Source organism: Muscardinus avellanarius, assembly GCF_963383645.1.
Source record: "Muscardinus avellanarius genome assembly, chromosome: 15".
Lineage (NCBI taxonomy): Eukaryota > Metazoa > Chordata > Mammalia > Rodentia > Gliridae > Muscardinus > Muscardinus avellanarius.
Genome location: NC_137801.1, coordinates 73,330,708 through 73,353,366, shown reverse-complemented (window position 1 = coordinate 73,353,366; position 22,659 = coordinate 73,330,708).

Sequence of the window (22,659 nt, the reverse complement as noted above, 5' to 3'; positions counted from 1 at the left end):
CCTTCTATTCTCTTTATAATAAACTTTTTGCTCACCTTTCTGCTGTCTGCAGGTGTAATTCTTCATACTTCACAGACATCACCCAATGTAAGAAAAAATCTGTTTTACTATGGGCTTCCAGGTTACAAAAACATGTCCAGCTGCTTCAGCACCAGCTCTTAGAGAATCTGAGTGGCATCCCACAATCAACCTGCCTAAAGCTCAACTCATTATGCTCTCTGCCAGGTTTTTTTTTTTTTTTTTTTTTTTTTGCAGGTCTAGGGATAGAACCCAGGGGCATTCAACCTCTGACCTACACCCCCTCTTCTATTTTTTATTCATTATTTTGAAACCGAGTCTCACTGAGTTGCAGAGGGCCTCACTAAGTAGCTGAGGCTGTCCGTGAACCACAATCCTCCTGTCTCGGCCTCCCAAATGCTGAGATTACTAGCGTGTGCCACCAAGACCGGCTCTCTGCCAGGATCTTTATTTTGAGGAGTATTAATTCCAGCCATCCATGTATGCAAATGGAAATTGTGAAATCATCTTTTATATTTTCCTCTCTGTCCTATTTAACTCATCAGCAAATTTTGTTGATTTTACTCCTCTGAAATAGTTTCACCTTTGTGGTTATTACCTGAGGCCAAGCTATGGCCATCCCTTGCCTAGATATTGAAGTAGGTTCCTATAGTTCCTCTAACATTGCATTTAGCCTGACCCCTTCCAATTAACTCAAAGCAGTGAAAATAATCTTTAAGAAGAAGAAAGCAAATGGTTTGCTTTACTTGCTGCTTATAATATTTTGGCAATCTGCCTTAGACTTCATTCTTTACATTCTGATTTCATTTGCCTCTATATCTCACTTCAAACTATTCTTATCATTATTCTTTGCACAGAAGCCCACCAGCTTTCTTTGAGTTCCTTCATATATCAGGCTTCCTTATTTCACTCAACCTACTGTGTAGTCTTTCTGTTTCAAATTCTCATCCCCTGTGCTTGGTACATAAGCATATGAACACATATCTGTACATGTTTGTTCTTTCTTCTCTCTTTCCTCCTCCTCCTCCTCCTCCTCCTCCTCCTCCTCCTCCTCCTCCTCCTCCTCCTCCTCCTCCTCCTCCTCTTCTTCTTCTTCTTCTTCTTCTTCTTCTTCTTCTTTTCTCTCTCTCTCTCTCTCTCTCTCTCTCTCTCTCTCTCTCTCTCTCTCTCTCTCGTTACTCAGCCACCTGATCTGATGTTAGTTTATAATTCTCCAACACAAATACTTCTCTGGAAAATTTATCTCACCTCTTTGAATAAGTAAGAACTCTATGAAGTTAAATTTTAGTAGGAGTTATCATAGCTTTTAAATATCAAATAAAGTGATTTTTTTGTTTCTTCCCCCCAAAAAAAGTCCAAGCTCCAGAGGGGTAATGAGACTTTTTGTTTTGATTCACTACTTGGTCATGAATGTATAGCAGAGAGTAGGTCCTTGATAGATACTTGTTAAATTAATGAACTCTTCGGTTTGGAGAGCAGGAACTTTAAGACAATCAGATAACCTCTCTAGAGCTGCATAACTAGTCAGATGGATCGAGGAAGTCTTTCTTTACAGAGAAAGTCCTTTTACAAACCACGACGGTCAATCTATGAATCATGGAAGTTGCCGAGAAACTGGCATCCATTCTATTTTCTGTATTACTTCAGTCACAGAGTTATATATTTTCCAGCCTGAACAGGCTGCCTCAAAGGATTCCAGCAGAGGAATCGTCTTCCTAGGAGAAAAATTTCAAAGCAGCAAAGTTTTGGTCAGAAACCTGTGACCCCTTCTTAGGTCTGTCAAAGATCCTGATATAAGTAAGATAAATGAATTCTGATTAAAGCAAAAGAAGTATTTAATAGAAAGATGTCAAGGTGCTTATCGAACTAATGGGAAGGCTGGATCAGCAGGTTGGGAACTGCGGGAGAGGGACAGGGCCCAAGATCACACCCTATGAGCACAACTGATATCCTCACTCCCTAGTCTCTATGAACACTGACACTGGATAGCACCACCATGACACCACATACTTCATCTTTGAAGAAATTCTAAATTGGTCCTTCCAGTCCTATTTCTCTTTGTTGTTTTTGTTTTTGTCGTTAATGTTACTGCAAATTGAAGTCAGGGGCACTATATCTCTTAGCTATAGCCCCAGACCCCTTTTAAAATTTCTGTTTTGAAACATGGCTTCACTAGGTTGCTGAGAGTCTAGTTACATTGCTGAGGCTTTTGTCAAACCTGGGATCCTCCTGTTCCAGCTTCCCACATGCTGGAATTGCAGGCATGTTCCACCATACCCAGATCCAATGCGTTATTTAAACAAACTTTGTAAACCCAGGTAGGGGCTCATAATTATCTTGGTCTGTTTTGAATGTCAGAATCTTGGATTCCAAGCAGAAGTGGGGCTTGTCCTTTAACCAAGATCCATATAGCTGGTGATTCTACTGATATGGAAGGTGGGATGGGGTACTGAATGCCAACAAAATAACATGCATTTATCACAATAAAGAAATTCATGATAGTAATCAGGAGGGGCAAATTTCTCTAAGGATCAAAGAAAATTAAATTTCTATGAGTGATTTGGATACAGGAGAATGTGGCAGTTATAATACTTTGGAAAAAATGAGAGCAAAGATCTGGAGAACCTAGAATTCAAATGCAGATTAGAGTAGAAAGAATATGGCAAAGTTTCTTTAAAGAGTAAGATCATGTTTAAAGCTGTTTTCATCCTGAGATCTTTCTTTTTGTGTGGGTATGGTACTAGGTACTGAACCTAGGGGCATTCTACCCCTGAGCTATACCTCTAGTTATTTATTTATTTATTTATTTTTTTATTTTGAAACAGACTCACTGAGTTTCTGAGTTTAGTCTTGAACCTGTAATCCTCCTATTTCAGTCTCCAAAGTACTGGGATTACCAGCATGTGCTGCCACATCCAGTTTAAGTGGTGTCTCTTAACTAAGCTGAGTGTGACAGTAATGCGTCATATTCAGTACAATGTCAATATAAGCCCCTTTGTTTCTATCTATCTCTCATGAATTTCATAGCTGATCAAGCACAACATTCATCAGCAAGGAGCTTAGTATAGTTCTCAATCCATCTCCCAAGAAAATGAACAGAATCCCGGACTTACATCCCTGGATACAAGCTTTTTGAGTTGACTGTGGTAAATTTTTGAGTGTGTGTTTGTGTGTGTGTGTGTGTGTGTGTGTGTGTGTGTGTGTGTGTTACCAGGAATTGAACCCAGGAGCATTTTACCTCTGAGCTACATACCCAGCCTTATTAAAATACTTTTGTATTGAAATGTGGTTTCACTATGTTGTCAAGGTTGTCCTGAACTCTGGGAACTTTTAAGGATACATAGGACAGTCTTCTCTTTTCCTCTTTCTTGCTTCCATATATCAGAGCTTTTCATTACCAAGATCATTCCTCATAGACATAGAGAACATCAGTACTTAAATTCATTTGGAACAAAATTCCCAGAATATCGAAAGTAGTTCAAAGCAAGAAGAACCATGCAGGTGGCATCACAATACCTGACTTGAAAATATACTACAAAGCCATAGTAATAAAACAGCATGCTATTTGCTTAAAAATAGACATATAGACCAAGGGAGCAGAATAAAAGACTCAGAAACAAATCTACACACTTACAGCCAATTGATTTTTGACAAAGGAACCAAAAATATACACTGGAAAAATAGCTTCTTCAGCAAGTGGTATTGGCAAGAGTGGTTAACTATAGGCAGAAAACTGGAAATAACCCCTCTCTCTCACCCTGCACAAGAGTCAATTCAAGATCAATCAAAGACTTGGAAATTAGACCAGAGACCTTGAGTCTCCTTGAAGAGAGCATAGATCCAATACTTCAACACATAGGCATAGGTAAAAGCATTTTCAACAAGACCCCAAAGGCACAAGAAACTAAAAGTAGGATCAATACTGAAGAGCCTCTGTATAGCAAAGAAAACTATCAAGAACGTCAACAGAGAGCTGACAGAATGAAAGAAAAATGTTGCCATCTATTCCTGTGATAGAGGACTAATATCTAGAATATACGAAGAACTCAAACAACTCACCTCTAAGAAAAGAACTAACCCAATAAAAAAGATGTACAAGTGAACTAAATAGATACTTCACAAAAGAAGAAATCCAAATGGGTAATAAATGTATGAAAAATGTACAGCATAATTGGCAGAAAGATGCAAAACAAAACTACCCTGAGATTTCACCTAACTCCAGCTAGAATGGCAACCATTAGAAACACAAAAAACAACAAATGTTGGTGAGGATGTGGAGAAGTAGGAACATTGTCTAATACATTGTTAGTGGGACTGCAAATTAGTAGCCACTTTGGAAAACAGTATGGAGGATTTTCAGAAGAATTGGAACAAATCTACTATATGATCCAGCAATACCACTTCTGGATATCTACCCAAGAGAATAGAAACCAAATTACCAAACTAATGCATGCACATTATGTTGATAGCCTCACTATTCACAATTGCCAAACTATGGAACAAGCCAAGATGTCATCAACAGGTGAATGCTATTACAAAACTATGGGATATGTACATAATGGAATTTTACTCAGCCATAAAGAAAAAAATTATGTCATTTACAGGAAAATGGATGGAACCAGAGAATATTATGCTAAGTGAGATTAGTCAGTCACAGAAATTAAGAAATCAGATGTTCTCCCTAATATGCAGAAGCTAGGGAGAAAAAGGGTCATACAAAGAACTTTAGATGTTTAGAAGGAGAAACCTTAGAGGGGCAAATAGGACTGCCTAATTGAGGGGGATGTGAGTGAGGAAGAAGGAAATTCCCTAATGTACATGATGTACACTCAAAAAGAGATCAAAATCAATCACTAAACCAAATATGAGAAAGAGGGAGGGTGGAGAAAATGGGGTGCAGATTAAGGGCTAAATGAGTTATGTGTCCATGTATGCCTCTGCCAATTTGTATCCATTAAGATGTATGACTACAGTGCACACAATTTAAAATAATTAATTATAAAATTGAATTTTGATGATCTTAAAAGTACTTTCTTGGGCTTGGGTTGCAACCCAGTTATAGAATGCTAGGCTAGCATGCATGAGGTCTGTGATCCATCCCTGACAACAACAACAACAAACAATAACACATATACACATGTGCGCATGTGCACATACACACACACACGCAAAACACTTTCTTGAACTTAGATAAAAAATAGAGAATTTGTAAAAGGCCCAGTGGGAAAAAAATTCTCACTAGGCCACTCTCATCAGAACAGACAAATTCACCAGCTTGCCCAATTACCACATTAAATGCATAATGCATAGGAAGTATGGACAAAGTTTTTCTAAAGCACATTGATTAAGAAAATAATGCATCTCTACTTCTGGTTTACTCAATAATTTTGCTGTGAGTCCTTGGGAAAGCCTTCTCCCTCTTTGCATTTCACTCTTTCTCCAGTTCTATTTGGATGATGTATATGGCCCTTTCTCGTTCACCTCGCTCTACTCATGAGCCTGTGGGCATCCGGAGCATTCCACTGCTGGGTCATCCTGGAGTGATTAGGGGCTCCTGTAGAGGAGAGGCCAGGTGTCTCCATCAGCGTTCTTACTGCCATAATTTGAAAAGATTGAGTGAACATATTAGAGGAAAGGAGATTAGTTTTCTTGGAGATTTTTGTGTTCAGTTCATGTGTGTCCAGAGTCTGTGATGCTCCGGGCACAGTAGTTGAAAGTGGAGAGAGGGAGAGAGCAAGGGCTCTGCTTTTATATCATGGAGGCTAGACACAAAGAAAATGCAAGCAAGCAAGGAGACAAGCACACGGTCTCTAAGGCCACACCCTTGGGGACCCAACTTCTCCAGCCACACCTTGCCTCCAACGTTACTGTCCAGTAAAGACATAACGGTAGTTTAACAAACTGGTGAAATTACAACCCTTGTAACTTGATCACATCAACTCTGAACATTAATACACAAGCTTTTTTGTATTCTATATCAAACATTAACACCAGGACAGAGGGATCAGCCAGACTTGCAGGTTTCCCAAAGCTTGGTCTACAGACCAACTTACTTCTGGCACTCCTTGGTTTTCTGACTTTGGGGATTATTAATGAGTTAACCTAATAGGAAAGGAAGCAGAAGTTGTGACATACAATAGATTTCTAGCTGAGTTCATTAGGAGAAGGTGAAGCTGTATGTGGGGAAGCAAAGCCTATGGAGTGAGAGCTTTAGTTCTATTTTTTAGTCAACTAACAAAAGTGTTTTGACCAAAAGAGCCATTTTCTTATTGCTACTAAAGATATGTAGAACATACCTTCTGTTTCCAAAATGATCTTTGAATCTTCAAAAAAAGAAGAAAACAATGATTTATATTATCTCATTTTTCCTTTCTGGATTATATGATTATTCTTTTACTTTGTTTTATTTTTTAGTTTTTAATTTTCGTGCAGAGACCCAGGAATGAACAAATGATTATAATTTTAAATCAATTTAAAGAATTACCTTCTTGATTATGTCTAGACCAATACTGACTCCTTCCTTCCTTCCTTCCTTCCTTCCTTCCTTCCTTCCTTCCTTCCTGTCATCACATTAGCTAAGTATCTGTATAAACTACACTCTATGAGTTTTCTTAAGTCTTATTTACTCAATGTTCCCTGCTCTCAGGTTATTCCTAGTACAAATGATGAGACAGGAAGGATTCTTACAAGCAGTGATTGGGTCATCTGTTTTCGGGCTCTTTGGTGATTATGATTTCCTTTTCACTATCTGTGCATTATCCAGTGAACATGCAACTCTTTTATGCTTACAATCGAGGGAAAGTGTGCTGTTTTGGGCTCAGATTCGGGCTGTCAGTGTGGTTTTATGATCTTAAACAGGTCACTTCACCTCTAATATCTCTCATTTTTATCTCTTCAAAAGAACACAAAGATTTGAGATCTTAGGTATATTTGTGCTCCTAGTTTATTTTTTGTGGTACTGGGGATAAAGCCAAGGAGCATTCAACTTCTGAGCCAGACCCCCAGCCCTATTGTTTTATTCTTTATTTTGAAACAGTCTCACTGAGTTGCAAAGGGCTCACTAAGTAGCTGAGGCTGTCTGTGAACCGTGATGCTCTTGTCTAAGCCTCCCAAATACTGGGATTACAAGCATGTGCCACCACACCTGGTTCCCTCATTTATTTTTATAAATATTCATATTATAGTTAGGAGACAGTTTTTTATTTTATTTTAATAAATATACTTTGGACACCTAAGTGATGTTTTATTATTTTAATAGACACCAAGAGTTCTTTTCTGTCTTGACAGGCAGTCCAAGAGTGATTTTTAATTCTATAAATTCTGAAGAAAAGATTTGATCAGTTTTGTAGGAGGAGTACTTGGGTGAATTATTCAGAGTGTTTGGTTATCTCAAAATTTCTATCCATGTTATGCACACAGGAATAAAATATTGGCTGGCAATAGGGTCTGATTTAAACACAGTGTTATCCAAAGCCTTGTGTATAATTTTCTTTTTGGTTTTAATGATGAGTGTTAGTGAGGAGGAATTGTAGCCTGACCATCCATCCATCCATCCATCAATCCATCTATCATTAATTTATCCTTTATAAGTAGTTTTGTTTACTTTTTTCTGGAATTATGTAGATTCATATTTTATTTGTTGATTTAAAAATATACTGAGACTTGTGTAGGCTTGCCTGGAACATAATGAGTATTCTCTATTTGAGCTAAGTTCTTGCTTAAATCAAGAATGTCTTTTCTACTCTTAAACTGACTTCCTATTTCAACATCTCTGCTCACTATTTTAGAAAAACGTATTATGTATACATAATATCCTTGGATATTTTGTCTAATACCTGTTTCATTTGTAAGTTTTGGCCTTTCTGTATAACAGCTTATATTTCTGGCTACTTAAGATATCTATCCTGATGGCTTTTATTTGCTACATTTCTTTTAAAATTTGGATACTTATTCTTTACTTTGTAATTAATTTGGTTTGCTGTTTTTCACAGAGAAAATGTCTTAAAACTTGAGAAAACTATCAATTTTGGTAATTTATAGGAGAAAATAAAATTTTGAGTGATATCCTGTGTATCCTTACAGCATCCATGGATCTTCATTTTTAAGCTGTAGAAATACTTTCAAATGTTATTTGTCAGTTTTGCTCAGGTCTTTTTTTCCCCATAATCAAAGCTCTGTAATACTTCAATACTAGTTTATGTCAGAGTCGATGTGACATTGGGCATATTTTGAGTTTTGCTTAAATTTTTATTAAAGGACATAGTTTAAATATCAATTTCTTTTTAGAAGCAAATACATTAAAAAAAACAAACCAAATAAAACACCTTACATTTTAGCTATCAAACAGCCTAGAAATAAAACAGCAGACAGACTTGTTTTGGGTATTTTGGTTTTGGTATTTAGGTAAGATAACCATCTTGGTAAAATAAGTTTTTACATACCATATGTGTTGGCTTTTCATCATTGTGAGCAAATACATGACAAAAACAACATACAGGAGGCAATTTTTATTTTGGCTCATGATTTCACTGGTCTCAGTTCATGATTGTTTGACTTCTTGGTTGGCTATGGGGTGAGACCAAACTTCATGATGGAAAGCCCTGGTGGAAAAAGCTGCTCAGCTTCTGGCAGCTGGGAAATAGCGAGAGAGGGAGAGGGAAAGGGAGAGGGAAGGAGGGAGGGAGGGAGAGAAAGATGGAGAGAGAGAGAGAGAGAGAGAGAGAGAGAGAGAGAGAGAGAGAGAGAGAGAACGAACCTAGAGAAGATAAACCCTACCAGGTAAAGTCCCAAAGGCCTCTTGGGTTCCAGCTCTCAGTAATCTGTTCATCATCGAGAGATTAACCAATTAATGATTATTAATGTGTCCTCATGGACTTATCCCTTTCCCAAAGCCCCACTTCTGAGCACATGAGACTTTGTGGGAAATTATAGATCCAAACCATAGCACCATGCCTGCTTCTTAAAAAAACTTAAAATATACTTAAGAAGCAAACATTGAAGTTACTTCTACAATACTTGTGCTATTGCAATGTTGTCCTCAAGAAGGGAGAAGCTGACATGATGATTCCTAGGAGGAGCCTCTCTTGACTTACCATGCCATTTTTATATTCATGGATTTTGCTTTTTCAACTCAGCATGTAGATGAATGGGCATGCTGTCAGCCAGAGATTATTAAATATTCCTTATTGATTATATTGTTAACTTCTGGACATTTTGGTCATCCTTTTATTCTTTTTATTTTTCTAATACCTCCTTATTGTCTCTGAGTTTAAAATATATTGAGTTTCTGATGTATGGTGTGTGTGTGTGTGTGTGTGTGTGTGTGTGTGTGTGTGATCTTTCATTGTATTATATCTTGTAATATACCAGTTATGTATTTATATTTTCATTGGCTATTTAAATACCATTCATGTAGATTGAGAAGGCCTATGTAAATACCTGCCCCCTGCTGCTACCTGTCAAGAATCCTAATTCCATCTTCCAAGTATAAGCAGTGATTTTATCATAGGTATGATGATTCCCAAAAGAGAGCTCTGGTACATTCCATGACCTGTATTTAGATAAAACACAAAGTGTAGTCAGACAACTCGAATTTGCTTTTGTAATGTGACCAGATATCTCTATAAATAGTGCAGCTCAATCAATTCAATCTGCATTTTAGTTGATGATTGTTATAGCTAGATATAGAATGGTTAGATATAGATATGTATTTAGCTATAGATACAAAGATAGAAGAACTCATGAATTGGTGTTTTTAGTTGATGTAATTGAGTCATGATAGTTGTATTCCCAGCAGCACATAAATTCATTATAGTGATGATCTGGAAGTTGGTAGGGTACAGCTGGAGAATGTGGATCTTTGGGAATGTGGCCTTGGGGATTATATATAGTTTCTCTTCCTCTCTCTTGCTTTCTTACTTCTGGTCTTCTTCATATGAGAGTGAAGCCTTACACTCTCCTTTCTACTTCCTGCTGCCATGCCCTGAGATCCACTATCTCTAGCTTCACATGAGCTGAACCCCAAAATCCCCAAGGAGAAATGTGAGCCAATAAATCTTCCTTCCAATTAAGTTATGCAGTCAAATCCTTGGATGCTAGCTGAGAGAATGCTAAGATAATCAATCATGTATACATTTTGTTCTCAAATCACCAATTTGGTAGCTCACTATTTGGGATATGCACAATGATAAAATTTATCTACAGCCTTGAATAGTAGAAAAATTTGAAGAGCACAGAGGAAGTGCTGGCTTTCTTATTTCTCCCAATACCTGTGTAGTAGGACCAGGATTTCTGGGAGTCAGAATGAAAATGCAAAAAAAAAAAAAAAAAAAAAAAAAAACAAGCAACTCTCCCTTCCCCATTAGAGACCCCCTGTGAGTATCTTGGTTAGTGTAAGAGAATACACTGAAATTAGAAGCAGAGTCAGGAAAGGTTTAGGGATTCTCTGAAAGGCAGTCTTTAGACAGATTACTGTGGACTATGCAGTCAAACCTAGCATAGGAGAGAGAAATTGGTTACTCAGGGTTGGGGTTTGCCAAGAGAAGGCACTATTCACCATAAATCAAAGCACTTAAATAAACCTGGTAAACTCACACACACCTGAACTCACATTATACAAGAAGATCCCATAGTCATCGATGTTCTATCAAGTCACTTATTGGTTTCTACTATATTGTTTAGAAAGGTCTCTGCCTAGATTTCATCTTCTTCCCAGGCAAGTTTAGGAGCCCATCCATATGACCTCATTTGACCTAAATCGCCTTTGTCCAGGCCTTCTCCACACAGAGCCGCAGTCTGAGGTGCTGGGCACAGGGCTTCAGTATGTGAATTTGGGGTTGATGGGGTGGTTGGTAGAAAGGATACAGTTTAGCTCATAAAACACTCCTCTTTGTTTCTGTCCCCAGCAATGTTCTTGCTTAATCGAGTTATGTGGTTACATGGATTTAAACCTCAGTTTTATTATTTACAAGCTAATGACCTGAAGAAGTTGCCAGACCTCTTTGGGCTTCAGCATTATATGTATAAATAAAGTGGGGGTGCCTACAGCCCTGGAGATGAAGGGGCTGCATGGGTCGTGGGTGGAGCTGGTGAGGCCCGTGGCCTGGGAGAAGCACCTGAGCGCCATCCCCTCTCCACCCCTCCTCCTGTCTGGTTCTGTCTCCTGCGTTTAGGTCATTTGTCTGAAAAAAAGAAAAAAAAAGAAAAGAAAAGGTAAGCATTGGGGCCAGATCTCACCTGCCTCAGAATATAGGCTAAGTTTTTTGAGGTTGTTTTTGTTTTTTTTTTTGTTTTTGGTGATACTGGGGTTCCTGGAAGCCCTTCTACCTCCAGGCTACACTCCCAGACCTATTCTTTTATATTTTTTTATTTGGAAACAGGGTCTCCTAAGCCAGCAAGACTGGTTTCGAACCTGCGTGATCCTCCTGTCTTCGCCTCCCAAGCATGGGGATTACAAGCGTATGCCACCATGCCCGCCTACAGGCTGAGTTTTTAAAATTCATTTTTAATTAATGCATTATAACTATACATGATAGAGATTCATAGTGTGTGTTCATATATATACATAGCATAATTTAGTTTTATTTTTGGACAGGCGCTCCTGTTTTGAACTGTAGCAGTGCTTTAACACATCCCAGGTTTTTGCCCTCTGGGATTGTCTTTTTGACTTCTAAGGGCTGTTCCCAGATCATGCGTTCCTTCTCTCATCCCAGCCCCATAGGAAAGAGTCAGGCATAAGAGGTAGTTAGATGCTCAAAAGAGTAAGCAACTCTAACTTGTGAAAGTATTCCCTATGAGATATAGTCTAGGGACGCAGGGAGGGAAGACAGTAAGACCTTAAACTGACATAGGTGCTGAGGGTCTTCTGAAGATCTTAAAAATTTAGCAATGCCTGAAGACAACAGAGACTGATTAAATGAGAATCTCTGCAGGGTAGAGTCTAAGAATTAATTTAAAATACTCCCCAGGTGATTCTAAAGCACAGCCAAAGTACAGAATTGCTGAACTACAGTTGACAATGTGGGCCAAGATTAATTTCCTAAGAAGAGAGAGGACTAAGAGTTCCAGGGAAAGAAGTTGAAATTTGGTATTGAATGGCTATAAGTGTTTTAAAGTTAGCATGTGGGTATTGTGGAAGTGCATGGAGAGGAGCTAACTTCATCTTTCTGTGTCATTTACTTTCTAGACAAACATCCCAAGGGTGCTTTAAAGAAAGCCCACAAGAGAAGGCATGTTGCTTCTGTTTTCCTAGGCTCTTTGAGGTAAGTAATTTGTGCCCCAAGTAGGTTATGGCTCACAGAGAGTGTGGGTGGCTGAGTCATAAAAAATAAGTAGGTTAAACACCCATCAACTAACCTTGGTAGGCAGATGACAGAATGGTGAAATGGTGATCCTAAGCAAAGGTAATGACATTGAGAGAGTAGAGGATCCTGAACTTTTAGTGAGAAAATTGATATTGCAAAATGCAGAGCAGAACCAATTACCAGTGTTGTGATCTACAAGCTTTAATTTGGGATAAGAGTTTTGTATAAACCTTAGTCCATCCCTTCCAAATGACTCAGCCCATGGTTACACATTTGTTCAATCTATGTCCAGGGTGGCTTCTTCTTGGAACCTATCTTCAGGGGATATTACACTGTGCCTCTTTGTATTTTAAGTCCCTTACTTTGCCCTGCCTGAATGAGTCAGCTCTCATTTTATGTCTGCATCAGGGAGGACAGTTGGTAGAATCTTGATTTTCTCCAACACAGGTAAGTATAAATGCCAAAAAGATTCATCCACATAGTTAAGAAAAATCATATGGTATTGGTCAACACCACCACAAGCAGTAATTTCTTAAGTGCTATATATTGAGGGCTGTACTTGCAAATAGCTGTTTCACAAACACGGACTTCTGCCTGAAATTTTCTGTCCCAGGGGCATGCCATATTTTCTGGCCTCTGAGGCACTCTGTACCAGCCCACAGAGGTGACTCATTTTATGCAATGGACACAATATGAGAAAAGTGATGTGCAAAAGCTATTCACATAGACAGGGAAAGCAAGAAACCATATGATGGACTCATTTAAAAAGAATACAAGCTACCATGATAAAGTAACTACTCAGATTCCTACTTTGTCAATAAGCTATTCTTTTCTTAGCTCACTACAATTGAGATTTCTAAATTTCTCTTATTAGTACACAGAGATACCCCTTGTCCTCAAGATAGGAAATGCCTTAGGCTAATTCTATTCAAGAACTCTGGAATTAGCAGAGAGAGTGGAGGTCCACATTTTAGAAGAACAATGATCAGGACAGTCTCTGGGCTCCCCACCATAAGTGAGGTGGACAGACCAAGCGCCGATATGAGTTATGCCTACCATTAGCAAATGTGGCCTGTGTCCAGGATTCTCAGGGCCAGCGCTGACTGCTAATGACCCCCCTTCACATCTGTCTCTGACATCCACTCAAAATTTATACAAGCAATTTGAATTCAGCATCATGTTCTTCTATACTGATGTTACTATTTAGAGTTGTCAGAGAAATATCTATATGCTTATTACCAGGCTTAAAATGTTTGGGGGAATCTCAGGCATGATGGCCATATATGGAATAGAGCCATGGTACTTAATGGAAGGGTATAAGGTAGTTGTCTGCTATCGAAGGCTCTGACTCCTTAACTGGATATTTACAGTCTATACTGGATTGAACAGTGGTCCCAGAAGTTCACCCAGAACCTGTAGAAGTAACCTCATTTACAAATGGGGTCATTCCATATGTAATCAAATTAAGATGACTTCCTGCTATGACCAGTGTCCTTATAAGGAGAGGAAATTTCCACACAAAGACACAAGGGGAAGAAGACTGATATTTGATAATGGAGGCAGAGATTAAAATGTTGTTACAAGTTGCAAAATGCCAAAACTTGTCGACAACCACCAAAGGGTCAGAAAAGGCAAGTAACAGGAACTTCCCTAGAAGTTTTAAGAATCTTGGCCCTGCCTCCATTTCTATTTTAGATTTCTAGTTCTTAGAACTGTGAAAGAATACATTTAGGTGTTTCAAGCCATCCAATTTATTGTAATTTGTTACAGCAGTGCCAGGAAACTAGTACAAGTTCATTGTAATAGATCCACAATTCCAACCTCTTCTCCCCAGTTTAGCTCCCATACACACCACACTCTTGCTGTGCTCTGCCTTTGTGAATATCTAATAGAATTCTTTATAATATCTTTATAATTTTCCTCATCATTATCATCATCATAAACATCACTATAGCACTTAAAACATCCTAGGCTATTGTGATTTAATACATAAAATCATCTCAGATGTAAGAACTATTAATACTTATCTTAAAAAAAGAAAATGGAACACAGAGGATTTTAGTAGTCCCCAAACTTGTACATCTAGTAATGAAAAGGGATAGTTTTGAAATGTGACAATTGGTTGCCAATTATCTTAACCACTTCACAATTCCACTGCCTTCAGCTTTCGTCTCTAGCTAACAAAACTCTTCTCAGGCTTATAAATGGTCCTTTATGAGGTCTCTTCAGATGGTCTGTGCACCCTTGAAAAGGAAAACCCTCCTCCCAGCCTCCCTCTGTACTGCTGTGGTCTCTCTTTTCCTCCCCATGTCCCTCTCCCACAGCTTTACATTTGATGAGGTATCTGAGTGTGTGTATGTGGTGCTCTCTTAATGTGAGATTTCTGAAGAAAGGCTCTGGAATATTACATATACTTTTGAGTATTATATACTATATATTATACTTTAGAACAGTATATAATACTTTTGCTAAATCAAGTAAAATGGCATTCAGATACTACTTAATAAGGCTGCTGGCAACTCAGTGAGACCCTGTTTCAAAATAAAGAATAAAAAATAGGGCTGGGGGTATAGCTTAGAGATAGAATGCCCCTGGGTTCTGTCCCAAGTACTGCAAATAAATAAATAAATAAATAAATAAATAAATAAATAATAGAATTGAAGTTATCTGCCTTACTGGGCAGAAATTCCCCATCATATTCTGATGGAGAGCGTCTACTCTATTGTCCTTACCCACTCTACCACTCTTCTCTCCTTTGCTAGTGACTCCTCGCATGGCCACTTGAAGCCCTTACATGTGATTTTCTTTAGCCCTCCCTCCACACAGCCTTCCCCTTCTCAAGGAAGCCCTGCCTTGTGACATAGATCCATTACTCACTCGCTCTTTCTGGTCTTTCAGATTTTTAGGGTACTTTTAAAGGAGATGGCTGGCCATCATGCCAACCAGAATCTTAATGGTAGATTGACAATTTTCCATTCCACCTCTTCTTCCAAAATTCAGCTGATGTGTATGAATATTAATGGAAGGAAATGCCTTCTATAATAATAAGTCATTTATACTTTGATAGAGAAAGAGATTCTTTTTTGAACAAGCTCATTTTTAAAAATTGACACATGATAATCACGATAATTTTACCTATTTATGGTACATTGTGATATCTTAATACATATATACAATGTTTTATGATCAGGAAGGTTGGCATATCCATCACCTCAATCATTTATTATTTCTTTATTTTAGAAACATTTAAAATCTTAGAAAGAGATTCCTGGTATGGAGTCTTTTCACTGATAATTCCATGTCAGGACACCTGTGGGAACTTTTAGCATCAACTCTTGGTGTTAATTGAGATCTGGTCTCTCAGCCTCAAGGCAATAGCCTGATCATTTGCACAGCTGTAAAATGGAAGTTGGCTGATCTTAAGCATTTGGATATCTAATGAAATCACTTTCTTCTTTGTTATTGCAATAGCATTAAGTTTGCAGGTGGGGAGAAGGATGAAAGGCTGTATTTAGCTAGGGTGTTTGTTCAATACTATATTTTGAGCCTTATATGAATTGTCAAACTGCCATCAATTCCATTACACTGCTTGGATCTTAGTTTTATGCCAAGCAATCTGATTCTCATTCGCAAGTTTACATTTCAGTTAAAACCCTACTCAAGTTAGATCAAGAATCACTGTTATCTACATAAGGACCTTCACAGAGACACCAATAATAACATTCTTTGCCACCCGATTTTGTTCGTAGAGTTTCTCTGTTAATCACTAGCATATCTGTCTAAAAATGAGAGAATCAGAGACAGATTAATAAAGTCACTACATTTTTTTCTCAAATTGATATTTTGACCCAAGAGACATGTGGAAATTCCTGGGGAGGTATACATGGTTGTGATTATCACATCATTTATAGTTAAGAAAGCTCAGAACCAAGAAGAAAAGGTTGTAATTACACAGTTAACATGTTTTGGAGCCAAATGGGAGCCCAGGTCACTGGAATCCAGTGCTCTTACCCTTTAGGGTACCATCACACCCCCATGACTAGTCCACCCTCCACCAATTAGATGCAGCTCCCAATGAAGGCCATGGAGAATCAAGATATCACAGAATCATCATGGCCCATTGAAATTATGTACTCTACATTTGACTAATTAAGCTTAAGAAATATTAAATTCATGACTGTAGCTGGGCGTGCTGGCGCACGCTTGTAATCCCCACGTTTAGGAGGCAGAGACAGGAGAATGGCACAAGTTCGAAGCCAGCCACGCTGGCTTAAGAGACCCTGTTTCCAAAAATAAAAAAGTATAAAATAGGTCTGGGAGTGTAGCCCGGAGGTAGAAGGGCTTCCAGGTAACCCCAGTACCACCAATAAATAAATAAATAAATAAATAAATAAATAAATAAATAAATTTATGACTGCAAGTTGTAGTTTTCTAGATCCTTCATAGTGTGCAGATTTCACACAGCTTAAGTGTATTAAAAGCTTGTTAATTTCCATTCCAGGCACTGGATCTACTTTAGAAAACTGGATCCACTTTAGACAACTTTTACTTTACATCAAAGTATGAATAAGGCTCATTTTTATAACTAGGTTTAAATTGTTACAAATGACCCATCCATTTTTATGGTCCAAGAAATACAATTATTTAAAAGGTCTCTGAAATATCCCCTTGTAAACTTCCCTGAATTTAAATGAAGAAACAAATGTAGAAAATAATTAAATTTGCCTGAGAAGTGGCTTCTGAGAATTTTCCATTTTTGTACCTTGGCTCTTGACAATTTCTAAAAATTTAAATAGTGAACCCATTCCAAATTAGTCATTACTGATTTTTAAAATGTTTATAACTTGTTAATTTATTTGTCAAGCATTCTGCTCTTGTCTCCAAATTTCTAGTACCTTTTGTTAGTTCTTTCTTCTGGGGGGGGTTATGATGTTCTTCATTCATGAATATAATGTGTCTTTAGCACTTTGGTAACTCTTTTCTGTTAACGTCCCACGTCAACCTTATTATTACTCATTCAGCATCAAGGCGGACATTGCTAGATTTTGTTGCCCGTAAAGACAGCATTGTGCTCAATACATGCCCCATTAATGATAGACTAATGAGTAACAGCAGGAATTAATAAATGTTGATGTAGCTGAGTTTCTGTGTTTGGTCTCTTATCAAAACCCAACAGCTTTATTCTGTGTCATTGTTATTAATACATACCTCTAGTCATATGCTGACTCTAAACCCTGACTCCCACTCATTTGGGCACCAATCTTCTTTCACATCTTGTACCACACACACCCACATCATAACATTTTGGTGATCAAAGGGTGGTCACACATGACCTTGCAGTTAAGGACACTTTGCTGAGTACCCTCAGACAGCCCAAAAGACAATAGCTGGCAGTGTGCTAAGTGCAAGGGAACAACACAGGTGCAATAGGAGAACCCAGAGGGCAACCTGGGACCCTGGGATTCTGCTCCCTGAAGAATATAATGCTGCTGTTACTGCTAAACACCTGATAACCTGCGCACAAAGTATTCTGGGAAGCACTGTGTTATCACTATCATTTTACCATGTACGGAGGACATTGTACTCAATATGTTTTTACTAATTACCTAGGATAATGACTATTTTGTTCTATAAGCTACATTGAGAAAGGTACTTAGTAGCCTTACTTTTTTTTTAGAAGATGGAGCCCATCCTACCTGCACTTACAAACAATGCAATGCTATTAGAAAAAGACAGTGAAAATAATGGCATTCTTATTCTTGTGTGGATTTTCAGTATCTCTGTAGACAGTTTCCAGCCTCTTTGCTTTTCAGGCAGACTGAATTTAAATGATCATTCCAAGAGAACACATTTTTTAAATGGTTTGAAAAGGTAATCGCACAGTCTATAAGATCTGAGCCTTAGGAAGCTTTGGGAAACATCAGTCTTGATTTTTTTTCCTCTTGATATACCTATTCCTATGTATCATAGATCAGTGCCCTTCTTTTCTGACACACTCTCTCCTCTGTGTCTGAACCTCAGGGAGATTTTAGGAGGTTTTGAACTTATCTCTTATCTTAATCTTCCAATAAAAATGAGACCATCCTTTATGTTTTAGAAGATAGCTTTCTAAAGTAGCTTCTGAAAGCCAGGGATTTGAGACTTATTGAAGGGTGTTGGATTTATGTAGCTCTGTTTTACCAGAAGTGTCAGCTTCCACTGAGCCTGGGCCTCTCACTGTCTGGTGGCATCTGCATCTCAGGTTGAGTTTTCATTCCTGGCAGGGTCAAGTGTGACATCTTGGACTGCCTCCTGTCACTCTGGGGAGCAGGCAGAAAATGGGGGACTTCTGGTCACATACTAGTCAAGATTTTTCCTTAAAAAATAACTGTCTTGGGTGTGCAATAATGTGCCATAAACTTGCAAAATTTTCTGGACCTATTCATGGCTCCTGGAGGCATAGAAGAGAAATGTCCAGAGATGCCAGAAAAGTTTGTCTAAAGGCAAGTGGCAAAGAGTAGTAGCTCCTGCCTCTTCTGATGGACCAGGTCCAACATAGGGTGTCTTTGTTTTTAACTGTGCTGTCTTGACTCAGTTTTGAGGCCAGCCAGTTCCAATTCTTGAGCAGCTAATTCCACACCCAAACCATTTTCCTTATGTTGTACTAGTGCTCTTCCCATGCCAGTGCTATCATGTACCAGCTCTCATCACTCTGGGGCAGGGATCAGAAAGGTAAGACAGCACCTATGCTCCAGCTAGAAGAATTTTTTTTAATTAGCCAGTCCACAAGGAGCCTGGAAAATCATGAATGCTCCCTATACCTCTAATATGCTGTCACCCTGTCCCTCGGTGGAATCCCCTAAGTAGCTCTGCGTGGCAGCCTTCTCTTATTCAGAAACTTCTCTCATTTAGAGAACAAAATGCTCTGCTGTTTGTTTATCCAAGAGTCATTATGTTGTGTCCTGCCATCAAGGGAATCTTATGAAATAGCAGGGCACTGCTTAAGATGTCCTCATTGTCAAGAACTGAAAGCATGGTCTCAGCTGTCTTAAACAATGAAGACATCTTCTGTCTCAAATAAGCCCCAAAGATGTGGACTTCAGGTGCACCCTATTCAAGGTTGGCCTTCCTTTTCCAGAGGTTCTGAAGACTCTTACCTTCTTAACTTTTGCTTTTTTCTTCAGCTAATAGGAAGATAATTGCCAGTTTTTACAAACATCTTGACCAGACACATCCTGACCATAAGTGAAACAAAGCAACCAATCAATTAACCAAAGAAACAAAACTCACACAGAACCATAAAACTCTTCCTGTTATCTTCCTTCAAAAGACAGAAAAAAAAAAACAGGAGAAGAAGGTGAGGGTTTCTCAAAGATGCTTTCTCCACAACTATCATCAGATAAAATTATAGTATAAATTATACTATATGCATAATTTATATAATTAGTATATAATTGTATAATTAGTATATATTAATATATACTATATATAATAATATAAATTATTATAAATATAATATATAAATATATAATTATATAAATATATATAAATATAAATATAACAATATAAATTATATATGTTGACTCCTAACCCAATCATTAAAAAAAAGACCATCAGTCAGACACTGTGGCTCATGCCTGTAATCTCAGCATTTGGAAGGCTGAGACAGGAAGATTGCAGGTTCAAGGCCAGCCTTAGCATCATAGCAAGACCCTGTTTTAAAAAAAAAATTATAGGGGTGTATCTTGGAGGAAGAATGTCCCTGGGTTTAATCCCTAATACCAAAGAAAAAGAAAAGAAAAGCAGAAATAAAGAAAAGATGATTATCAGGCTAGGTTAACAGGAATCTGAATAAACCTATTCTTCCTTGAAACTCGTGTCAATGTAGAGAAATCCACATGCCCCTCAAAAATTGTTTTTATGTTTTATCTCATTCTAAAAAGTGGAAATGGATTTTGAGCAGGTAATCCTCAATGCCTGCTACCCCTAGATAGACCTCTTATTTACCTTCATTTTTGCGAATTTTACAAATTCTTTTTGTTTTTGTTTTTGAGGTACTAGAGTTTGAACTCAGGGACATTCTACCTCTGAGATACACCACAGCCCTATTTTTTTTTTTAATTTTGAAACAGGGCCTCACTAAGTTGGTAAGGCTGGTTTTGAACCTGCAATTTTCCTGTCTCAGTCTCCCAAGTAATGGGATTACCAGTTTGTACCACCACACCCAGCCTTTTACAAGTTCTTATTATCAGATTTATAATTTTGGATAAATTGCTTAGAATATTTAAATCTGAATTTCCCCAACTATGGTGTAACTTTAAAAAAAATTCCTTCCTATTCACATATAGGCTGAATTATACCATGACTGATGGCTGATATTTCTTGATCTTCAAAGCCTTTTCTTCCTAACTCAGGAATCTGCTTTAAAATGCAAATCATTCTGAAAGGGCATCACTTACTATCCTACTGAAGAGTGTCTGATGTTAGATGTGGTCAGGATCAAGAAGAGAAGGGGAAAGTTGGAATAATTTAATACACTGGGGATCTTAAATTTGAGGCTATGGCAGGGCACCACAAGGTCCTATTTTTCCTATCCACTACTATTTTTCCTAACATGGTGAAACATCTATGAAGGACGGTATTGATGCCAAATAAAAATCCTTGAAGAGAACTAACTAGCCACACGCACTTAGAAGCCTCCCTCTCAAAACATAAGAGTAATAGCTTCCCTATGGAAGAAAGGTATAGGGAAATGGATAGAATGAGGTTGATGATGTAGAAAGAAACTTTAATCAGGAAACAGAAACCAAGTTCATGTCCATCTTTAACATTTCGCTCAATTTTACCCTGGATAAATTCTGAATATATTTAAGTCTCTATCTCTGTCAAAGAACAGTAAGTGTGTCTGCCCTTCTAGTCTCTCAAGGGTCCATAAGAGTTGAATGAAGTAAGATAAATGAAAGTGTTTGGAAAAACACTGTTCATCATAGGTGTACATGAGTATCTGCCCTTAAAAATAGCCCAAACCTCTGCATTTACCTTCTCTATCTTTTAGTCAGATCAACCAAAAAAATTTAAAATTTGGAAAAAATCTCTGACCTAAGGATATTTTCTAATGTTATATTTTGGGGAAAGTGGAAATGTAAACTCCAATCCATTTTCTCACAAGCAATTGATGTTAGAAAATATTCAAAAATGTTTCTGATAAATTATTTTTTCTTATAACCTATACACAGAAATATAGACAGATTCAGCACCAGCATTAAAGATGAAAATCCAGTTCAAGATCTCAGTCAAATAATGGCAAGACAGTAAAATTAACATGCCAACATCCCATAGTTCATCAGTACCAAAGAGACCATTTACTACTTGGAAATGTCTCAGGCTGAATCTTCCAAGTTCTTGCTCATGACAATTATCTTTATTTCTTTGAAGACATCTTCTTTAGAAGCATAATCTCAGGCTCAGAGATCATTTCCAAGATAGCTCTTCTCTATAAAGTACCTTTATTGCACTTTTGAATTATTAATTGTTCTCTAATTAGATTTTGTGATCACATTTGGCCTTTTATCTCCAATGATGCTATCATTGTAATTTTTGTAAATGAAAAGACTAAAGATGTGGACTTCAAATGTTTGGTAGTAGCACAGTTGGGGATAACATGTCTGCTGAAATATTATCTCTATCTGCAATGCACTGTGGCCTGGTGAAGTCCAGAGCTGAAATCTGAGGCTTTCTCTATAGTTACTGCTCTGAGTCTGTTTGCATCTTTGCATATGTGTACTGGGGTGTGTGTGTGTGTGTGTGTGTGTGTGTGTGTGTGTGTGTGTATGTGTGTGTGCGTGTGCACAAGGTTATGCAAATATAGAACTGGGAGGATCTAGAGGAGACCTTTCTCTCATCTCTGACTAAATATCTCGCAAGAGTAAAAATATACAGTCACTATCTCTTTCTGGCCTTAATATTTTTATCTGTAACATGGAGATCATAAAATCTGCTCTGGTTATTTCATAGGGTTTTTTTTTATAAGCATTAAGTAAGATCCTAAGAAAGCATTCTATAAAGAGAGTTCTTGTCTCAGACATTCATCTGATGCTTAGCCATCTCTCAGAAACCAGTTTCTATCTTCCTTTTCCTGAAGAATTTCTAGACTTCTTCTATTAACTCTTATGGTACCAATAATTTTACATGACTCAGTCCTGAGTTATTGTCAAAGTGATTTTACTGTGAGTTTTGTCCCTATGAAAGAGTTTTAAGATTTTTGCAGTTTCAGCCAGTGTCTTACATAAAATGCTACTAGACTAGTTTAGAAGAATGGTTTAGACTTATCAAAAATTGGCAAAAATTCTACTTTTGCCTA